The sequence below is a fragment of the Myxine glutinosa genome, chromosome 5, assembly GCF_964187855.1.
Source record: "Myxine glutinosa chromosome 5, kmMyxGlut1.1, whole genome shotgun sequence".
In the NCBI taxonomy this organism is placed as follows: domain Eukaryota; kingdom Metazoa; phylum Chordata; class Myxini; order Myxiniformes; family Myxinidae; genus Myxine; species Myxine glutinosa.
In genome coordinates this window covers 110425869-110446836 of record NC_136265.1, presented here as the reverse complement: position 1 = coordinate 110446836, position 20968 = coordinate 110425869, and the positions used below count along the sequence as shown (strand labels likewise).

General features: G+C 42.6%; 1 protein-coding gene across 5 annotated transcripts in view; it reads left to right on the top strand.

Annotated features, from left to right (window-relative positions):
• Positions 1 to 1146: 1146 nt before the first annotated feature.
• Positions 1147 to 20968, top strand: part of LOC137414072 (uncharacterized) — a 165402-nt gene continuing 145580 nt past the window's right edge. Inside the window, exons 1-2 of one of the 5 annotated variants that reach the window (XM_078778525.1) lie at positions 1195 to 1224; positions 16177 to 16437. The gene's annotated coding sequence lies outside the window, so the exon portion shown is untranslated. Of the gene's footprint in view, positions 1225 to 5596; positions 5954 to 16176; positions 16438 to 17841; positions 17883 to 20968 lie in introns of those variants that run through there. The other 4 variants (XM_078778523.1, XM_068099542.2, XM_068099544.2 and 1 more) reach the window with 4 other exon arrangements.

The following is a 20968-nucleotide window of genomic DNA, read 5'->3' as shown; positions in this document are numbered from 1 at the left end:
GGTCCACTGAAGTTCCAGACCATGTTTTTGTCAAATCGCTGTAAAAACCCAGCTGGTTCACCAATGACCTCCAGAGAGGAGCTAATCTGCCCGTATTGCCAGCTCTGGCCAACACATTGAGCCGCACCACACTTTTTGGTTGACTCTTAAATTCCCGAGAAGAACTTGCTTGAGATGGGAACGAAAAATGTTTCTCAAGAAAATGGCATCCCATGAAAAAGGCGTTCCCTTGGCCCTCCAAATAACGAAGGATGAAGCTCGAATGAATGGATGCTCAACCTCCCCATGATGTGCCAAGGATCGAGCTATTTGTGGAATTGATGGCACTTGGGGAAATGACTTCACGTCTTATGCGATGAAAAAGGCCGCAGTGGGCCCCGAATGGAGCCTGTTGATTCAATGCCTCAACCTCTTGAGGAAGATACTACTTCCGGGATCCGCAAGTCTGCAAACCAAGGACAAGTTTGCTCTTGCTGAACATTCATTCTCACCAAGTTAAAGGTGAAATTAATGAGGCATTTCATGCGATTTGTAGGATTTGTAGGAAAGGTGGTGGAAGAAGAAATGCGGGCAAGGGGGTTAACAAGGAGAGATGCAGAAAATAGGGCAAAATGGAGAAGATTGTCATGGGGACCGCAAGGCTAACCCCCGCTCTAGCAGGGAAAATGGCCTTAAAATGCCTGTTGTTGTTGTGTTGTGTTGTATGCGATTTGTAGGATATTGGGTTGTTGAGGCCTAGACGATCCTCTATGCGTGCAAATATTTTACCCAAAATAAACCCACTGTAGGATATTGGGTTGTTGAGGAGACAAACCCACTATTGAAGAGACAATGGCATCTTTGATGTCCTGCAAGAAGTGTATCGGCTTTCAGGACATCCGGCCTATGATCTCCTCTGTTGGACCAAAATAACATAAATAGACGAGCATCACCTGTAACACAGGTATTTCCACTTAACTTCTCTCCATTGTGAGAAACTGACATTTGGAACAAAGAAGCGAGAACATGTCGCTCGGAGAAGTTGCCTGAGATGACCCTTTTCAATATTGGAGGATGGAGGGCGGTTGTTGAGGGGAGTCTCTAGTCGAGCTATTTTAGCCGGAGCCAGGGGAAAAGTGTCAGTAAAAAGTGATAGGGGTGGAGGGTTGTGTTCTGGGGTTATGGTTTAAATGGACAAGCTGAGTGCTCCTTGTCTGCTTTTCTCAAAGTAGACATCGAGCCAAGGTAAGCTTCACATGTTGCACGTGGCGTGTAGAAAGGAAAAGCCTTTTAGGATCATTCGTAGGTTTTGTGTGGATTAAGGGACACTCCGGAGGCTTTCCCTCTTTTTGAGTTTCTTGGTAAGACATTTGTGTAAAGGTTTAAAAAGAATTTTTTTTTTTTTAAATGGTCAGGTGTACAATTTTTGGAGAATTTTGATGTTACTGTAGTTCCATTTTGCCTAAATACCTCCACCACCAAAAATGGATGGAGGTTATGTTTTCATGTCTGTCTGTCTGTCTGTCTGTGAGCTCTCACAAATTTCTCAACATCTCAACATATCTCAAAAATGTCTGGACTGATTCGGATGAAAGTTGGTGGACGTGTTGCGTGTAGAACAAGAACGAATAGATTTGACTTTGGTGAAGATTTGCATCCAGACGTGAGAAGCGATTCTTCACCATTGAGTGAAAGGGCTAAATACGATATATAGCACAATATCTCAAAAGGTTGTGGACGGATTATGACAAAACCAGGTGGATGAGTTGGTTGGGCAACAAGAACAAGCCGATTCGATTTCGGTTCAGATTCAGGTCCGGATCCAGATCCCCACCTGTCGTTGGGATATAAAAGGTATACGCGCTCCTCTTTGTGCCGTTCTAGTTTTATATGAAATGTTTAGGACTTGTTCCGAAGAGTAAGTAGAGTTGATGCTTTCACTTTTCCTACACGATCACTGAGTGAGGGAGTCGTATTATTTGGGGATTCTTCGCCTGATGTTCAGAAGATTGGAAATTATCCAACCACATGTTCTTAAAACAACATTCAATCGTCCAAGAATTGTCCTTCTGTCTGCCAGCATTAGTTAGTGGATGTGGAAGATGCTATGGTGTCCTTCATGAAGAGGATGCAAATTGTCACCGACATCCTGAACAGATTACAAATTCAGGTCCTAACATATGGGCTCCAAGCCCTGATGCCATACGGCCCAGCTGTGCTCCAAGCCCTGATGCCATATGGCCCAGCTGTGCCCTAAGCCCTGATGCCACATGGTCCAGCTGTGCCCTAAGCCCTGATGCCATACGGCCAAGCTGTGCTCCAAGCCCTGATGCCATATGGCCCACCTGGGCTCTAAGCCCTGATGCCATATGGCCCAGCTGTGCCCTAAGCCCTGATGCCATATGGTCCAGCTGTGCCCTAAGCCCTGATGCCATACGGCCAAGCTGTGCTCCAAGCCCTGATGCCATACGGCCAAGCTGTGCGTTAAGCCCTGATGCCATACGGCCAAGCTGTGCGTTAAGCCCTGATGCCATACGGCCAAGCTGTGCTCCAAGCACTGATGCCATATGGCCCAGCTGGGCTCTAAGCCCTGATGCCATATGGCCCAGCTGTGCCCTAAGCCCTGATGCCATATGGTCCAGCTGTGCCCTAAGCCCTGATGCCATACGGCCAAGCTGTGCTCCAAGCCCTGATACCATACGGCCCAGCTGGGCTCTAAGCCCTGATGCCATATGGCCCAGCTGGGCTCTAAGCCCTGATGCCATACGGCCAAGCTGTGCTCCAAGCCCTGATGCCATATGGCCCAGCTGGGCTCTAAGCCCTGATGCCATATGGCCAAGCTGTGCTTTAAGCCCTGATGCCCTATGGCCCACCTGGGCTCTAAGCCCTGATGCCATACAGCCCAGCTGGGCTCTAATCCCTGATGCCATACGGCCAAGCTGTGCTCCAAGCCCTGATGCCATATGGCCCAGCTGAGCTCTAAGCCCTGATGCCATACGGCCAAGCTGTGCTTTAAGCCCTGATGCCATATGGCCCAGCTGGGCTCTAGGCCCTGATGCCATATGGCCCAGCTGTGCCCTAAGCCCTCATGCCATACGGCCCAGCTGTGCCCTAAGCCCTGATGCCATATGGCCCAGCTGGGCTCTAAGCCCTGATGCCATATGGCCCAGCTGTGCCCTAAGCCCTGATGCCATATGGCCCAGCTGTGCCCTAAGCCCTGATGCCATACGGCCCAGCTGTGCTCCAAGCCCTGATGCCATATGGCCCAGCTGGGCTTTAAGCCTTGATGCCATACGGCCAAGCTGTGCTCCAAGCCCTGATGCCATATGGCCCAGCTGGGCTCTAAGCCCTGATGCCATACAGCCAAGCTGTGCTTTAAGCCCTGATGCCATACGGCCAAGCTGTGCTCTTAGCCCTGATGCCATATGGCCCAGCTGGGCTCTAAGCCCTGATGCCATACGGCCCAGCTGGGCTCTAAGCCCTGATGCCATACGGCCAAGCTCTGCCCTAAGCCCTCATGCCATACGGCCCAGCTGGGCTCTAAGCCCTGATGCCATAGGGCCCAGCTGTGCCCTAAGCCCTGATGCCATACGGCCAAGCTGTGCTTTAAGCCCTGATGCCATATGGCCCAGCTGGGCTCTAAGCCCTGATGCCATATGGCCCAGCTGGGCTCTAAGCCCTGATGCCATACGGCCAAGCTGTGCTTTAAGCCCTGGTGCCATATGGCCAAGCTGGGCTCTAAGCCCTGATGCCATACGGCCAAGCTGTGCTTTAAGCCCTGATACCATACGGCACAGCTGTGCCCTAAGCCCTGATGCCATACGGCCCAGCTGGGCTCTAAGCCCTGATGCCATATGGCTAAGCTCTGCCCTAAGCCCTGATGCCATACGGCCAAGCTCTGCCCTAAGCCCTGATGCCATATGGCCCAGCTGGGCTCTACGCCCTGAAGCCATACGGCCAAGCTGTGCTTTAAGCCCTGATGCCATATGGCCCAGCTGGGCTCTAAGCCCTGATGCCATACGGCCAAGCTGTGCTTTAAGCCCTGATGCCATATGGCCCAGCTGGGCTCTAAGCCCTGATGCCATACGGCCCAGCTGGGCTCTAAGCCCTGATGCCATACGGCAAAGCTGTGCTTTAAGCCCTGATGCCATATGGCCGAGCTGGGCTCTAAGCACTGATGCCATATGGCCCAGCTGGGCTTTAAGCCCTGATATCAACTTGCAGCTGTCTGGTGTTTACAAAATAATAATCTGTAGAAATAAAAAGGTTTGTAAAGTGCTTAGTAAGTTTTTGAAGTATCTATTTATTGAGTCAAGAGTATCAGGTAAACTTGTAAAGTAAGTTTACTCAGTACTTGATCATTTCGTATATGCAGGTGGTGGACCAAAGAATGTAAACACCTGGGTAAATGAGGGACACGAGTATATTGAAAGTAACAGCTTCCACACAGGTGTGGCCCATGTGTCAATTAAGCAAATAACATCCCAGCATGCTTAGGGTCATGTATAAACATGCTGTGTAGGCCTGGTTGCCCATAATTATGGATAGCATAGCTAGCTGCAAGAGGAGACCTCAATTACTTTGAAAGATGGATTATTATTGAGGCGCATTTGGCAGGAGCTTCAGTGACAAAGACGGATTCATTTGATGAAGTTTCACGAGCAACGATGTCTAAAGGTGAGAGAACTCCGAGGGAAAGACATCATCGGCAAAGGTCAACAGTGGGCGGAAGCGTATACTCCAGGATCGTGATATCCATGCATTAATTTGAAGTCCAAGGCAAAGCGGGTGAGCTACTGCTGTAAATTTCAACCTGGGGCGAGAGCAGGCACTTTCATAAAAAACCGGTCTTTCGAGAACTCCACAGAGCGGGATACCATAGCCGGGTGCAAGTCCAAAAATTGTTCATCACACCTGGCAACGCATGCTTGGGAGTCAGTGGTGCACAGGACACATGTAATGGAGTACCGAACAGTGGAGAAATGTGACACGGTGAGATCAATCATCCTTCACCATGTTCTCCACAAACGGATGAGTGCACGTGCGGCACCAACATGAAGAACTCTACAACCCGGGGTGCTCGGGTCCAACAATGAAGGGTGCTGGTGGTTCTTTAATGCTGTGGGGTGCATTTTCTAGCATGGTTTGGGTGCGCTCATTCCCTTAAAAGGCAAAGGCCAATGCCAATCTCTACTTAACGATACCGAGTGATCATCGTCACTCCATGTTGCAGCATTTCATTCCTGCTGGGAGGGGTGTCTTCCAAGATGACAATACCCCCATCAACAGAGTGTGGTCACCCAATGGTTTGATGAGCATGACACACTGATGGTTTTTTTTTTTTTTTTTTTTTTTTTTTTTGTATACTGAATCGAGGCTCGTGAAAGAGCTGACATTTACTTCACAAACAAATCAACCAGACAAACAAAATATATAAAAAGAGGGAGCGGAAGACAAGAGAATGGGAAGAACACAAACACTTGAGAGCACACAACATTTGAGAGCAGGGAGATGTGTGGGAGGGAGAGGGCTCGGGGGGAGGAGGCGTGGGAAGGGGTGGGGGGGGGGGGGGTGGGGGGTGGGAGAAGTATAAAACACAAGGACACCAAGGACTTCCAGGTCAGAAGTTGGTATTTCAAAAAGTGGAATTGGGGTGAAATTATCGGGGATAGAAAAGATCAAGGTTTTGGATGGGGGAAGATAAGAGATGGTGGTGAACAGCTGTTTTAAAGACCTGGAGGGTGGAGTGGGATTGAAGAGAGTGAGGGAGTTTGTTCCAGAGGCGGGAGAAAAGAGGCATGAAGGAGCGAAGGTGAGCAGAGAGTCTTGATTTTGGCAGTTTAACCATAAGAGGGTTGCAGGCAGATCTTGTGCGACCTGTAGGAATATTTGTGGGACAGAGCCCAGAGAGAGCTGGGGGGGCAAGGCCAGAGAGGAGTCGGTAGAAGACGGAAAGACCACCAACCTGCCTGCGGTGAGTGACTGAAAGGCCCTTGGAGTTAGCTTCATCGCGGGAGATTCCAATGATTCTGAATGCTTTGCTTTCAACAGCGTGAAGACGAGCTAGGTGTGAGGCAGGAGCACCAGCCCAGAGGGGAGAGCAGTATTCCATTGAGCTGCGGATGAAAGCCTTGTACGTGGTGAGGAGCTCAGGTGTGCCAAGGAAGGACTTCGCACGACGGAGGATGCCCAGTCGGCGACTGGCTTTGGAGGCCAGATTTGAAATGTGGTTTTCCCAGGAAAGATCATGGCAGATAGTGAGACCCAAAAGTTTGAGTGACAGAACTTCTTGGAGAGGATTATTCAGAAAGTAGATGGGAGGGTTGTCCAGTCGGTCTTTTCGGAGAGACATTGTAAGAGTGTGAGATTTGTCAGGATTGAAAGACATGTTCCACTTGTTTGCCCAGTCTGTGATTTTGTCCAGGTCTGCAGAGAGTGAGGAGGCTGCAGACTGTCGATCTGAGGGATGAAGAATGGAGCGACAGAGAGTAGAGTCATCAGCAAAGAGATAGAGAGGATTTTCAAGAGAGTCGGGGAGATCATTGATGAAGACCAGAAAAAGCACAGGGCCCAGAACACTGCCTTGGGGAACTCCAGCCTGAACAGGAAGAGGAGATGAGAGAAACCCATTCAGCGCCACACGTTGACTACGACTAGAGAGGAAGTCCGCCAGCCATGCGTGGAGATTTCCATGGATACCAACAGAGGAGAGTTTGGTGAGCAGGGCGGGGTGCCAGACCGTATCGAAGGCACGTGATATGTCAAGGGAGACAGCTCGAATTTCCTGTTTGGCATTGAGGACCTCCATCCATTGCTGAGAAAGCAGAAGCAGCATGTCCAGAGTTTTCCAGATGTCATGGCCTTCTTAATCGCCAGATCTGAACCCAATCGAGCATTTATCGGATATTCTGGATTTTATTTATTTATTATTTTTTAATTTATTATAATACTGAATCGAGGCTCGTGAAAGAGCTGACAACCGCGAGGGAAAGACAGCACAGGGGAACCGTGAGGGAAAGACAGCACAGGGGGACCATGAGGGAAAGACAGCACAGGGGGACCACGAGGGAAAGACAGCACAGGGGGACCGTGAGGGAAAGACAGCACAGGGGGACCACGAGGGAAAGACAGCACAGGGGGACCGTGAGGGAAAGACAGTACAGGGGGACCGTGAGGGAAAGACAGCACAGGGGGGCCGTGAGGGAAAGACAGCACAGGGGGACCGTGAGGGAAAGACAGTACAGGGGGACCACGAGGGAAAGACAGCACAGGGGGACCGTGAGGGAAAGACAGCACAGGGGGACCATGAGGGAAAGACAGCACAGGGGGACCGTGAGGGAAAGACAGCACAGGGGGACCACGAGGGAAAGACAGCACAGGGGGACCACGAGGGAAAGACAGCACAGGGGGACCGTGAGGGAAAGACAGTACAGGGGGACCGCGAGGGAAAGACAGTGAAGCCTGAGACAGCGTTTTCCACCTCCATCAAACATATGGTGTGGGTTGATTGACTTTCTGGTGAAAGAACGGTGCCGCATCCCTCCTGCTGAATTCCAGACGCTCGGGGACTCCATGCCACACTTGGTGGCCCTACACTCTTGTGACTTTACATTGGTGTTTCCATTTTTTGTCCACTACATGTACTTGTATTTTGGGGGAATAAAAAAAGTTTGCGTTTCCTGGACTAGTGTGAGTATTGTGTGCATATAATCTTTTGAAGAAACTGGGAATGTTCTTTAGCAAAGGAAGAGAATGAGTACTTATGTGTCCACACAATAAGTAGATGGTCACCTGCGCACCTGCTCCTTGCTGTGTGTCTGCACTTGCTGACACCACTAAGATCTTGTTTGCAGCCCAAGGCAGCTGCAAGATGTAAATTAATCATTTTAGTAACATGAAGCTAATCCCAACTAAAACATTGGCTCAAGGCACATGGAAAAGTTCATGCTTGAAAGAAGCAAACTAATTTTAAACGAAGGTTTAAATAGATTGGGCAATAATAAACATATTTTCAAGTTTGTCAAATTTATTTTTGCGTTCATGATGTTGTGCCGCTTTTTGCAGCCACTTTCATCCGTCCTCTAGAATCTTATAAGATCATTTTAAAAGGTCAAGATCATATATTGTACACTTTATAAAAACATCGAGATTTCGGATTACTTATTCTTCTTTCCTACAGTGTCATTCTGGCTTACACATCTTACCCCAATGTAATCATTTTGAGTAATGGACGTTATATAGTTCGTAACTCGAGTAATTTGTTCGAGTGAAAAGAAAGACGAGCTTGAACAAAACAGAATCACAACGAAAACACTTTCAAAACTTTATTTTTTAAAGTTTAGCCTTTTTGTGTGTGAACAGCGTTTAAGGGTATTTCTAAAGTCTTCTATTTCTTGAAGAGGTATTTTAGCTCTTACACGAGCCTCGACTGTATACAAAAAATAAGTCAAATGGGAGTACGAAATGTATGACTGAATGTATATTTTCCTTTTGGATTTTTATGCTGAGATGTATTTATTTATTTATTTTGTATACTAAGTCAAGGCTCGTGTAAGAGCTAACACACATAACACAAGACATAAATGTGAAGAATGACAAGAATGACAAAACAAGACAAGAATGTGAGACAAGAATGGGAGATAAAGGGATACACAACAACAGTAGGGAACAGGGACATTGGCAGATCTGTGGAAGAGAGAGGGTTAGAGCAGGGTACAATATATAAAACAAGATGGACACCACTAAGATTTTCGTGAAAGAAAAGGGAATTTGAAAAAGAGATTATTTGCTTTTAAAACGTATTATTATTTGCTTTAAAAATGCATGATTATTTTCTTTAAAAATGCATGATTATTTGCTTTAAAAATGCATGATTATTTTCTTTAAAAATGCATGATTATTTGCTTTAAAAATGCATGATTATTTTCTTTAAAAATGCATGATTATTTGCTTTTAAAAATGCATGATTATTTGCTTTTAAAATGCTTGATTATTTGCTTTAAAATGCATGATTATTCGCTTTAAAATGTATGATTATCTGCTTTAAAAATGCATGATTATTTTCTTTTAAAATGCATGATTATTTGCTTTATAAATGCATGATTATTTGCTTTTAAAAATGCATGATTATTTGCTTTAAAATGCATGATTATCTGCTTTAAAAATGCATGATTATTTTCTTTTAAAATGCTTGATTATTTGCTTTAAAATGCATGATTATCTGCTTTTAAAACGCATGATTATTTGCTTTAAAAATGCATGATTATCTGCTTTAAAAATGCATGATTATTTTCTTTAAAAATGCATGATTATTTGCTTTTAAAATTGCATGATTATTTGCTTTAAAATGCATGATTATCTGCTTTAAAAATGCATGATTATTTTCTTTAAAAATGCTTGATTATTTGCTTTAAAATGCATGATTATCTGCTTTTAAAACGCATGATTATTTGCTTTAAAAATGCATGATTATCTGCTTTAAAAATGCATGATTATTTTCTTTAAAAATGCTTGATTATTTGCTTTAAAATGCATGATTATCTGCTTTTAAAACGCATGATTATTTGCTTTAAAAATGCATGATTATCTGCTTTAAAAATGCATGATTATTTTCTTTAAAAATGCATGATTATTTGCTTTTAAAATTGCATGATTATTTGCTTTAAAATGCATGATTATCTGCTTTAAAAATGCATGATTATTTTCTTTAAAAATGCTTGATTATTTGCTTTTAAAACGCATGATTATTTGCTTTTAAAACGCATGATTATTTGCTTTTAAAATGCATGATTATTTTCTTTAAAAATGCATGATTATTTGCTTTAAAATGCATGATTATTTGCTTTTAAAACGCATGATTATTTGCTTTTAAAACGCATGATTATTTGCTTTTAAAATGCATGATTATTTGCTTTAAAATGCATGATTATTTGCTTTAAAATGCATGATTATCTACTTTAAAAATGCACGATTATTTCCTTTAAAAATGCATGATTATTTGCTTTAAAATGTATGATTATTGGCTTTTAAAACGCATGATTATTGGCTTTTAAACCGCATGATTATTGGCTTTTAAAATGCATTATTATTTGCTTTAAAATGCATAAATATCTGCTTTTAAAATGCATGATTATTTTCTTTAAAAATGCATGATTATTTGCTTTAAAATGTATGATTATTTGCTTTTAAAACGCATGATTATTGGCTTTTAAACCGCATGATTATTGGCTTTTAAAATGCATTATTATTTGCTTTAAAATGCATAAATATCTGCTTTAAAAATGCATGATTATTTCCTTTAAAAATGCATGATTATTTGCTTTAAAATGTATGATTATTTGCTTTTAAAACGCATGATTATTGGCTTTTAAACCGCATGATTATTGGCTTTTAAAATGCATGATTATTTGCTTTAAAATGTATGATTATTTGCTTTTAAAACGCATGATTATTGGCTTTTAAACCGCATGATTATTGGCTTTTAAAATGCATTATTATTTGCTTTAAAATGCATGATTATTGGCTTTAAAAATGCATGATTATTGACTTTAAAATGTATGATTATTTGCTTTTAAAACGCATGATTATTGGCTTTTAAACCGCATGATTATTGGCTTTTAAAATGCATTATTATTTGCTTTAAAATGCATAAATATCTGCTTTAAAAATGCATGATTTTTTTCTTTAAAAATGCATGATTATTGGCTTTTAAAATGCATGATTATTTGCTTTAAAAATGCATGAAAATTAACAAACAAAACCTTACTGTCCTGATGCATTGCACCAGATTTGGTCTGTATCGCTCAGGCAGTTGTGGAGATGTTTTTGTGAAAATAAGCGATTTGGAGAGGCGGTCCATGACTCTCTTTCCAGGGAGAAAGAGTTGTGCATCTGTACAACGAAACAGTTGGAGAACTTCCTCATCAACTGGTCCAAAGAGTTGATATCTTGCATTCCATAGTGCAAAAATTCCTGATCACATGCGCCCATGAAAGGCCGAGGGTTCATAGATAGTGCATTCTATCAAAACCTTCATGCTTTTTAACACTGATGGGGGATGGGGAGGGAGTGAGACAGAGCTGTATTGGCCGTAATAAATATTTATATTGTCGGGTTCCTAGTGATTAAAATCTTCCAAGGAAACGGATTTCAGGACGGGCTTTAACTCCGAGGCATTCAGTCAAAATATAGTGGAGAATACGTGTGGGGGGGGGGGGGGGGAGAGGGGAGAGACCGAGGAGCTTACCTTCACGAGTCCACCCGACGTCCTCGACCCTGCAATAAATTAACTCAAACAACACGAATGTAAAATGTACAAAAATACCGGCTTTATTAACAAAATGCCGGTAACCAAATAAACACGGCAAAATAAAACTAAATTCCGAAATGAAGTGCTCCCAGACAGACCCGAATACAGACAAGGGATAAAAGAACTGAAAATAAATACGTGTAATTTTAGTGGCCACTTAGCTCAACTTGGGTGGTGTGTCTTGCCAGGAATCGTCCAGGCCCCGAGTGCGCAATCCGGATGCGGCTCCGGCCTTGGCGGGAAGAAGGCCTCAGTACACCCTCATTCACTAGGCCATGCTCGTTGGCGTGAAGCAGGCCTCATGCGTGAAGCGAATAAGCAGGCTCGCAGCCCACTCTTCCAATCACGCTTGTCCTCACAATGTCTGCACAGAAAACCGCAGTTCCCGGCCCGTGGTTCTACCTTCTCACAATCACCAGCAAGATGTCCTAACACGGCCGTTCGTGATGAGATCCACAACGAGTAAAGAACCAGAAGTACGTCTATGCGGAGAGAGAGAGAGAGAGAGAGAGAGAGAGAGAGAGAGAGAGAAAGAGAAAGAGAGAGAGAGAAAGAGAAAGAGAAAGAGAAAGAGAAAGAGAAAGAGAAAAAAAAAAGAGAAAAAAAAAAGACAGACAGATAGACAGACAGAGACAGACAGACACCTGTGTCGATGGTGAAACTATCGGCCCATAGACTCACCTTCATCGTGAGAGATTCCAATGATCTTGAAGGCCTTGGTTTCCATGGCATCAAGGTGAGTGAGGCCTGAAACAGGAGAGAGCCATCGCAGAGGGGAGAGCAGTACTCCATCAAGGTGATTAAGGTGTGAGACAGGAGAGAGCCAGCCCAGAAGGGTGAGCAAGGCCTGAGACAGGAGAGAGCCAGCCCAGAGGGGAGAGCAGTGTTCCATCAAGGTGCAGATGAAGGACTTGTAGGTGGATAGTAGCTCAGGTGTGCCAAAGAATGTCTTTGCACGATGGAGATTGCCCAGTCAGCGTCTGTCTTTGGACGCCATCTTTGAAATGTTGTTTGTGAAAGCGAAAACTGATTTGTTTTGCAGACGCAGCCCACTCTTCCAATCACGCTTGTCCTCACAATGTCTGCACAGAAAACCGCAGTTCCCGGCCCGTGGTTCTACCTTCTCACAATCACCAGCAAGATGTCCTAACACGGCCGTTCGTGATGAGATCCGCAACGAGTAAAGAACCAGAAGTACGTCTATGCGGAGAGAGAGAGAGAGAGAGAGAGAGAGAGAGAGAGAGAGAGAGAGAGAGAGAAGAGAGAAAGAAAGAAAGAAAGAAAGAAAGAGAAAGAGAAAGAGAAAGAAAGAGAGAGAAAGAAAAAAAAGAGAGAAAAAGAGAAAGAAAGAAATGTGACCGTTCACCAACAAAGTCCAAAATGGGAAGGGACGAGAAGACGTCAGCACATGACCGTCCACCACTAGACCAAAACTGAGAAGGAAAAATGTCCGCCGTTCCAAGTATTTTGTCCGTGCGGCTCTGATCTCATCTCACCACATCTCCATCTCTACTCCTATCAGAGAGTTCCATCTTACCCATGCCAGTGCCAATCAAATCCCCACCCAATCACCACTCTTTGGGCGTGTCTCCACAGAGCTGCCTGTCCTGTGTGCTCACCAAGTCGGTGTTATCCATGACAATGCTTCATGCCTGGCTTCCGGTAGTTTTTATTCATTAGTGTGTTCAATGGGCAATTTCTGGCTAGGTGTCCAGTGCGGTGTCCTAAGGAACAAAGGAATAAATTACAGAGGCAATTACAAACAGGGAATCAATTACCCATAATCCCTTGCGAATTATCAAGCCCCACCCCTCTCATGGGGACAAAGATACACTTACACGACACACGGTCTACCAGATCCCTACTTATTATGTGAGGTTTCTTCTTCTTCACGACAGTCAGAGCACACTACTCTACGCAATCTACCTGGACTAAGGTATCACTACGCCCCCCAAACGTAACAATATATATTTAGTTTGGTTACGGGGCCACAGGAGAAATTCTACGAGATATTGGCATCAATTTGGTGAGAGGAGAAGTATCTGTTTGTGTGTGTGTGCATACATATATATGTGTGTTATAATCACGGTCTCCGATAGCTAACTGTGTGAACAGGAAATGGTAGAAACCCGACTCCTCTCATCCACGGATATGTCTCGTATTTCTATATTCACGTTAGTCCAACTTACATTGAGGAACAGAACAATTATGGTTAACTATTTTCAAATTATCGCTCGATCATTTAAATGCTGAAAATTATGTTTAAACGGCCATTTGAAGTACAGATTTTGCGCTAGTAATGGCAGGTTAAAAGTGCCTGGTGAGCAGAACCGAGTCGGTGTAAACACACACAGCGCATGGACACACAGAATGCTTCGTTCAGCATTCCAAAGTCATGGCGAAAGTCACGTATTGACAAACAAATTCTTGCTTGTAGGTTAATAAAGGTCTTCTTATTGACTTGCAAATGCTTCACATACTGTACATGTGTGCCACCAAACTCTCACCCTGTACGTACCATATATATATATATATATACAGTCACGTGACAAAGTAAGTACACCCCATGTAAAGTTTTGACTTTTTCAACATATTTCAACATACATCTATTTGATCTTCATTTCAACAATATTGATCGATAAAGGTGATATAACATAACAAATATCATGAAACATTTACATTTTGTAGTCCATTGTATAATTTAAATAAATATAAATGCAAATTTCGCATGTGGAAAAAGTAAGTACACCCTTGGCTCGAATAGGTGGTATTGCCCCCTTTGGCAGAAACAACCCCAAGTAGGCGTTTCTTATAACTGTCTACGAGTCTCTGACATCGACTGGGAGAAATTTGTGCCCACTCCTCCATGCAGAATTCTTTCAGCTGTGCGATGTTTGAGGGGTTTCTTGCATACACACACACAGCTCGTTTCAAATCCCCCCACAACATCTCGATGGGATTTAGATCCGGGCTTTGACTTGGCCATTCCAGAACCCTCCATTTCTTTCTTTTCAGTCATTCCTTGGTGGATTTACTGGTATGTTTAGGGTCATTGTCATGTTGCAAGGTCCACCTTCGGTTGAGCTTCAACTTTCCGACAGATGGCCTCACATTATCCTCAAGCACCCTCTGGTACAATGAAGAATTCATAGTGGATTCTATGATGGTGAGCTGCCTAGGCCCTGATGCAGCAAAGCTGCCCCAAACCATAATATTTCCACCACCATGCTTTACAGTTGGTATCAGGTTCTTGTGGTCAAATGCTGTCTTTGGTTTTCGCCAAACATGTCTTCTGGTACTGTGGCCAAGTAGCTCTACCTTTGACTCATCTGTCCAGAGCACATTGTTCCAGAAGTGCTGGTCTTTGCCTAGGTGTTCATTGGCAAACTTTAGTCTTGCCCTGATGTTCTTTCTGGACAGCAAAGGTCCCTCCTGGCACACCTCCCATGTAGATCAAATTTGTGCAGCCTCTTTCTAATGGTAGACTCATGCACTTTGACATCAACAGTGGCGAGAGCTACCTGTAGGTCCTGTGATGACATTCTGGGGTTCTTAGAGACTTCTTTCAGCATCTTGCGGCCTGCTCTCGGGCTGAACTTGCTGGGGCGGCCTGGCCTGAACAAGTTGACAGTTGTTTGGAATCTTCTCCACTTGTAGATGATCTTCCGGACAGTCGAATGATTGATTTCAAATTGTTTGGAGATCTTTTAAAATCCCTTCCCAGACTCGTAGGCATCTATAACCTTCTTTCTGAAGGCCTCAGATAGCTCTTTTGATCTAGGTATGGTGACGCCACACACTTCAACAACAAAGAGCAAACCAAACTAAATGTCTGAGGTTTAAATAAGACGGGTTCCTCCAAGATCCTCTCTAACGATGTTCTAATCATTTGCACCTGAGATGGTGCACCTGATTCTAATTTTAGGTATTTGAAGTAGTGATAAATGTAGGGGTGTACTTACTTTTTCCACATGCGAAATTTGCTTTTATGTTTATTTAAATTATACAATGGACTACAAAATGTAAATGTTTCATAATATTTGTTGTATTATATCATCTTTATCTATCAATATTGTTGAAATGAAGATCAAATAGCTGTATGTTGAAATATGTTGAAAAAGTCAAAACTTTACATGGGGTGTACTTACTTTTTCACGTGACTGTGGATATATATATACACACACATACATGCTGGCACGAATCCTCCCCACCCCACCTGTCCCAGCCCATGTCCAGATGTGGCCTCATGTCGGTACACATAATAAGTAGTTGACCTTTCACAGTGCAATAACTAGTTTTCTATCCCTGGTAGGCAATTTTTCACAACCCCCTCATAATAAGGTGGCATGTACTAATAATGCCAGGGAAGTCTCACAAAAAAAGGTAAAGCTCATTCTTTCATTCATTTAAACCCAAAAGCACTCTTCTCTACAATAAACAAACTCCTCAGCCCCCTGAACACCACCACCCAGTCATTCACAATAGACAACTGCATCTCCTTCCTTTCATTCTTCCAACGCAAAATTGAAAACATCTACAACAGCTTGACCACCGCCGCACCCGCTCCCCCTCAAACCACCTGCCCCCCCTTATCATGCCATCCCCTGTCTCAATTCTCCCCAGTCTCCCCTACTGACCTCTCTGAACTCCTCATCGGAATGAAAACTGCCACCTGCACTCTTGACCCCATCCCCTCCAGCTTTGTCAAGGCCTCCCTTCCTGCTCTCTCTCCACTTATCATTGCAACAATAAACTCCTCCCTGTCTACAGACATCGTCCCACCATCCCTCAAAATTGCTGCTGTTACCCCCAATCTGAAAAAACCTGGACTAAACCCTGACACCCTAAATAACTTCAGACCCATCTCCAACCTACCCTTTCTGTCAAAGGTTTTGGAACGCGCTGCAGCCACTCAACTCAAACATCACCTCTCTGCCAATAACCTGTATGAAACATTCCAATCCGGATTCCGCTCCAACCACAGTACTGAAACTGCTCTCCTCAAAATCACCAACGACCTTCTCCTCTCCTCTGACGCTGGCAACCTCAACATTCTCATCCTCCTCGACCTCAGCACCGCCTTTGACACTGTCGGGGAAGTGGTGGGTGAGACTCAAGATGCCAATGGTCGGAAACAGGTTTTACAAAAGGTCACAACTTTATTAACTGGTTATTCACTTCATTCCATTACCAAATAATATCGTTTAACTCAATGGACCAGGTTAACTCTATCCGCATAGTCCTTCTTGTTCGGCTGCAGCGCCGAACTCGTGGTACGCGTTCATTCCGTCGGGCAGGGCTTCTGAGGATGAGTGCCCCTGACTCAAAGTATGTTTCTGTCTTTATGGGCATCGTCGCGCTAATCCCTTCTCCGCAAATGCCCCGAGGTCATCCACGCTCGCCTCATTGGAGCCGGCTCGCTCCCCTCCTGCTGCGAGTTCCATTTACCAAACAATAGGGGGGTGCTCCAGCCTGGGGCTGTGACCAGGTGGACAAGAGATTACCATGTTCGTGCGCATTCCTGACACTCATTTACGAAATCGTCTATCTGCTTCGTTACTAGTCTCAATCAATGAGTTACATTTCCACAATTCCCTCATCTTTTTGTTTTTGTTTATATTAACCATTAATCTAAACATCAATATAAGTAAACAATCAATCACTGCAAGTAAACATCAATACAAGTATAAGTAAATAATCAATCACTGCAAGTAAACATCATTACAAGTATCCAAACCATAACTTTGGTAATCAAATTCCCTTAGGCATACACCGTCATCCTGCAAGAATCACAAAACATTTCGTTGGTCATTGACTCCTTCCATATTGTTCAATCTATTGCCTTTGCATCACAAATATCTTTTCAAAACAACACTTCACCATCACCAAGATACAACAATTTCACTTCATTTTCAAGTTTTGTAAAGCATCTGCACCATCTGGCAAAAAACGTTTGCCTCCACACAAATGTTGACTTTGTTTGAAAGGAAGGGCTGATCACTTGTGTTTGAATCCAGGTATAAAACATTTTCTCCTAATGTCTTCATAGCACCTGCACTACTTCGTGTAGGATTTCGCTGTTGTGGTAACATTGCGGAGTCATAGACTGACCCTGCTCTCCATGTAGCATTCTTGCCACTTTTTGCTGTGAACCATAATGATTCCTTGAACAAGGCCTTCGCCCAGTTGTAGTCGACTTGCCTCCTCCCTCATTATGAGTGGGCAGCAAGTATTGGTGTGACGTTGATTGGCCAGCAAGATGTGGAACAGGGATGCCGGATGCATCCACAATGATGTTGGGACCATGGTGTTCAGGTCATCCATGGTCCATACCAGGAGTGGCCTGCAAAATCGTGCACAGCTGTTGTGAAAAGGCACAGCCATTGGTTTGCAGCTCCATGCTGGCTCCCCGGAAGTTGGTGAAGTAATAACATATGTCCCCGCATTTCACAGAGGTTGCAGGTAAAATGTCGTTGTCCTGCAACTTCTGATGTGATGAATGTTCGAAGCCTTCGAACAAGAGTAAGTGATCGCCTTTCTTTCATATGTTGCAGTGTGATCCAGGCAAATGGTCACATAAATTTCCTTGGTGAAGGTAAGCATTCATCTCCAAGTTACACGGGAGAATGTCTTCATCATTCTTTGAGAAAGAGGGTGTATGCCACGATTAACTTCATTTTTTAGCCACAAATTTTCTTTCTCGAACTTCTTCCCAATTCCGTTAGCACTCCCTTCAAAATGTGATCTCGTCTTATCCTTATGCTCAGTCACATCTGAATCTGCTTTCCACACACACTGAATCAGATAGGGTACATCTTACCATGAAATCAGCATAATCATGTATATCTTCCGACAGTTTCACATTCAACAATTTGTTGTTTTCCCTTACAACATTCAAAAAGTTATATTCATTTATATGCGTCACACAAATAATATTCAATCAGGTATGTATTTTATTACTAAACTAAGAATAGCATCCACAATTGCTTTCAGGTTAATATAGTTCAAAAATTAACTTGTGCAGGTATTTTAGCATTACTCTAAGAAAATAAATTGTATATGATTACAATCACAAACAGGAATATCTAATTCCCAACAAAAATTTTCCCAAACCAACAAATTAAGCATAATGTATTATTACCATAATTCCTCTCCACTTTTCTTTTCCCCCTTTTTTTTTTTTTTTTTTTTCTAACAGTGTGTCACTCGTGGTGATATGAGTTCACTGATATTGTAATTGACACAACTCATAACATTGTCGTTATGCCATTATCTTAATTCTACTGTATTCATTTGCAACATCACTTGATTTAATCTTTTAATCTCAGTATTTATGTCGCCATAAAAGTCTTCCTTTTCTGGTTCCACATTTCTTTCCTCATTTGTCACTTCATGCGTTATCATCGTGTTGTTGGTTACCTTATTCAAACACACCATCACTAAGGCTTTCAAGCAAGCCACCACTAAAACAATTGCCAATATAACTACTAAACCAACAAACAAGTCTGCTACTCCTTGTATATATTCATACCTATGACATAATTATATGTTGATGACATTCAACATTATATACCAAACTAACAAGCTTCCTAAAAGATAAATAAAGAAAATCCCTTAATATGTAACATAAATCAGATTATTTGTCTTACCCTGATCCCCCTATCTCCCGGGGTTGAACTCAATCCCCTGATCATGAGTGTAGTTGTGATACATTTTTCACTCATGTTGTATTAATATCAGCAGGTAATTGTATGTCATGTAGGCAAATAACTGTCACTATCCCAAGTAGGAATATCACATGTTGAAAATGTTATGTTTATCAATGCAAGGGGTGTTAAAATGTAATTCAAATGACTGTAAATCACGACTATCATTTATCTGCCACTGAATGTTCTGCTGGGCTGCTAGGTGCAGCCTCATTTTCTGTGGGATCGTCCACCTTAGCCCCATGTGCTTGCTTGCAATGAGAGGCATGAATCCAACTTTCTATTTTGGGTCCATATTTGTTTCTATTCTTATCAATCTCCTATGGTTTATCATTTCGTTCCAAGATACCGCAACCAAAGGTTTTAACCAAAGCTCTACCAAACTATTTCCAATTTGAACAAAAAACAAAAAAAATGCCAGTGAAACAATGATTCGAAGAATTAACTTCAAGGGGTCAATAAATTTATTCTATAGCCAGATCTAATTTTCCCATCCAATAGTTTGCCTTGCCACATATCATATTATTACACTTTAATAAACCTTCGAAAAATGTTTCCCATCTCAACAAATTTCCTTTTTACAAATAGCCATGTGTAACTTACGTATTTAACTACAATTTCCTCTCAATTTGTTTGGCCTAGCTGGCCGCAAAAGTGGCTGCCAGCATGCAGTACCGTTCTTTATCTACCAAGGAAGTGCTCGTCCACACAAGACCTCTACCAAAATGTTGTTTGTAAAAACAAATCTGGGATTTCTGATTACATGGATGCACACTCTCAGGACATTTTCAGGCTGCTGTTAACAATCCACTACGATAAATTAATTCCTTTACCCACAATCAAATAATTAGTACAAATTGAGGATATTATCCCTATCACATTCTTTTATAGATTCATTATGTTGGATCTAATTTTTTCCAATAATTTTCCACTGCTGTAAGGAAGAACAATAGCTCTCATAAGTCTTAGTAATATCGTACTTAATTTGCCCAGCATCGAATAATTTATTTACTATCCTTTCTCATCTGTTAACCAGTGACTTTGTTTGAACTCCAGAACTGAAAACCCACAATAGTTCAAACCAGCAAAATTTTCTTTACTATTTTCCCATATCATCTATGCCTAAACCACATCCATACATACAGCACAATTTATATGCTGATAAAATTCAAGTTTATATATATATAAATCCATGAGCAGAGTACTCTGGGAAGTCAGTGTAAGACCTCTCCAAAATTTGGCTAATTTTGTACTCCCACATTTTTATGAAGCTCATATCCATAAATAGCTTTGATTCTCATATAAATTCGATCACAATGGAATCCCAAGATTACTTCCAATTTTTTACTATTAATGAATAGCTGCTCATAACTCAGCAAATCAAATCTTTATTCTCCATCTCCCTTGACAAAAGTGATAATTTTCATAATCAAATTATATTTCTATTTTTATTTTTTTTATTTTATGAATTCTCTCGATATGCGATCCCATCCCCATGGAACTATCTATTTTTCAGACAAGGCACACTGTCGGTGTCAACAATCTTGTAAGATTGATACACAAAAACAACAAACACAAACATTGATACACAAAACACACACACACGCATGCATTATGCATATTTGTTTGCGTTGGAACCATTATTTACAGATCAGGATGGGTGTCAGTTTTATTTCATTTTCATAAAATTTGTCCTTCAATTTTATAAATGCTAATACGCAAATGGACCAAAAAGTTTAATTTTAGAAAACCCCTTTGATGTCACATTGAAATTACCCTTTCAGTTCCCACCATAATTTATCCAAATTTGACTACACACCCATTTGCATGTCAGTCGACCACTGACCTATCAATCATGCGGAACACTAGTCCGAAATTCCCACCTGATCATCATGTGACTCTTGTCACTTGGTTTCAAAAATTTGCAAAGCAATTGTTCCAACTTTGTAAATTTAAAATTTTGTGCCCAACATAA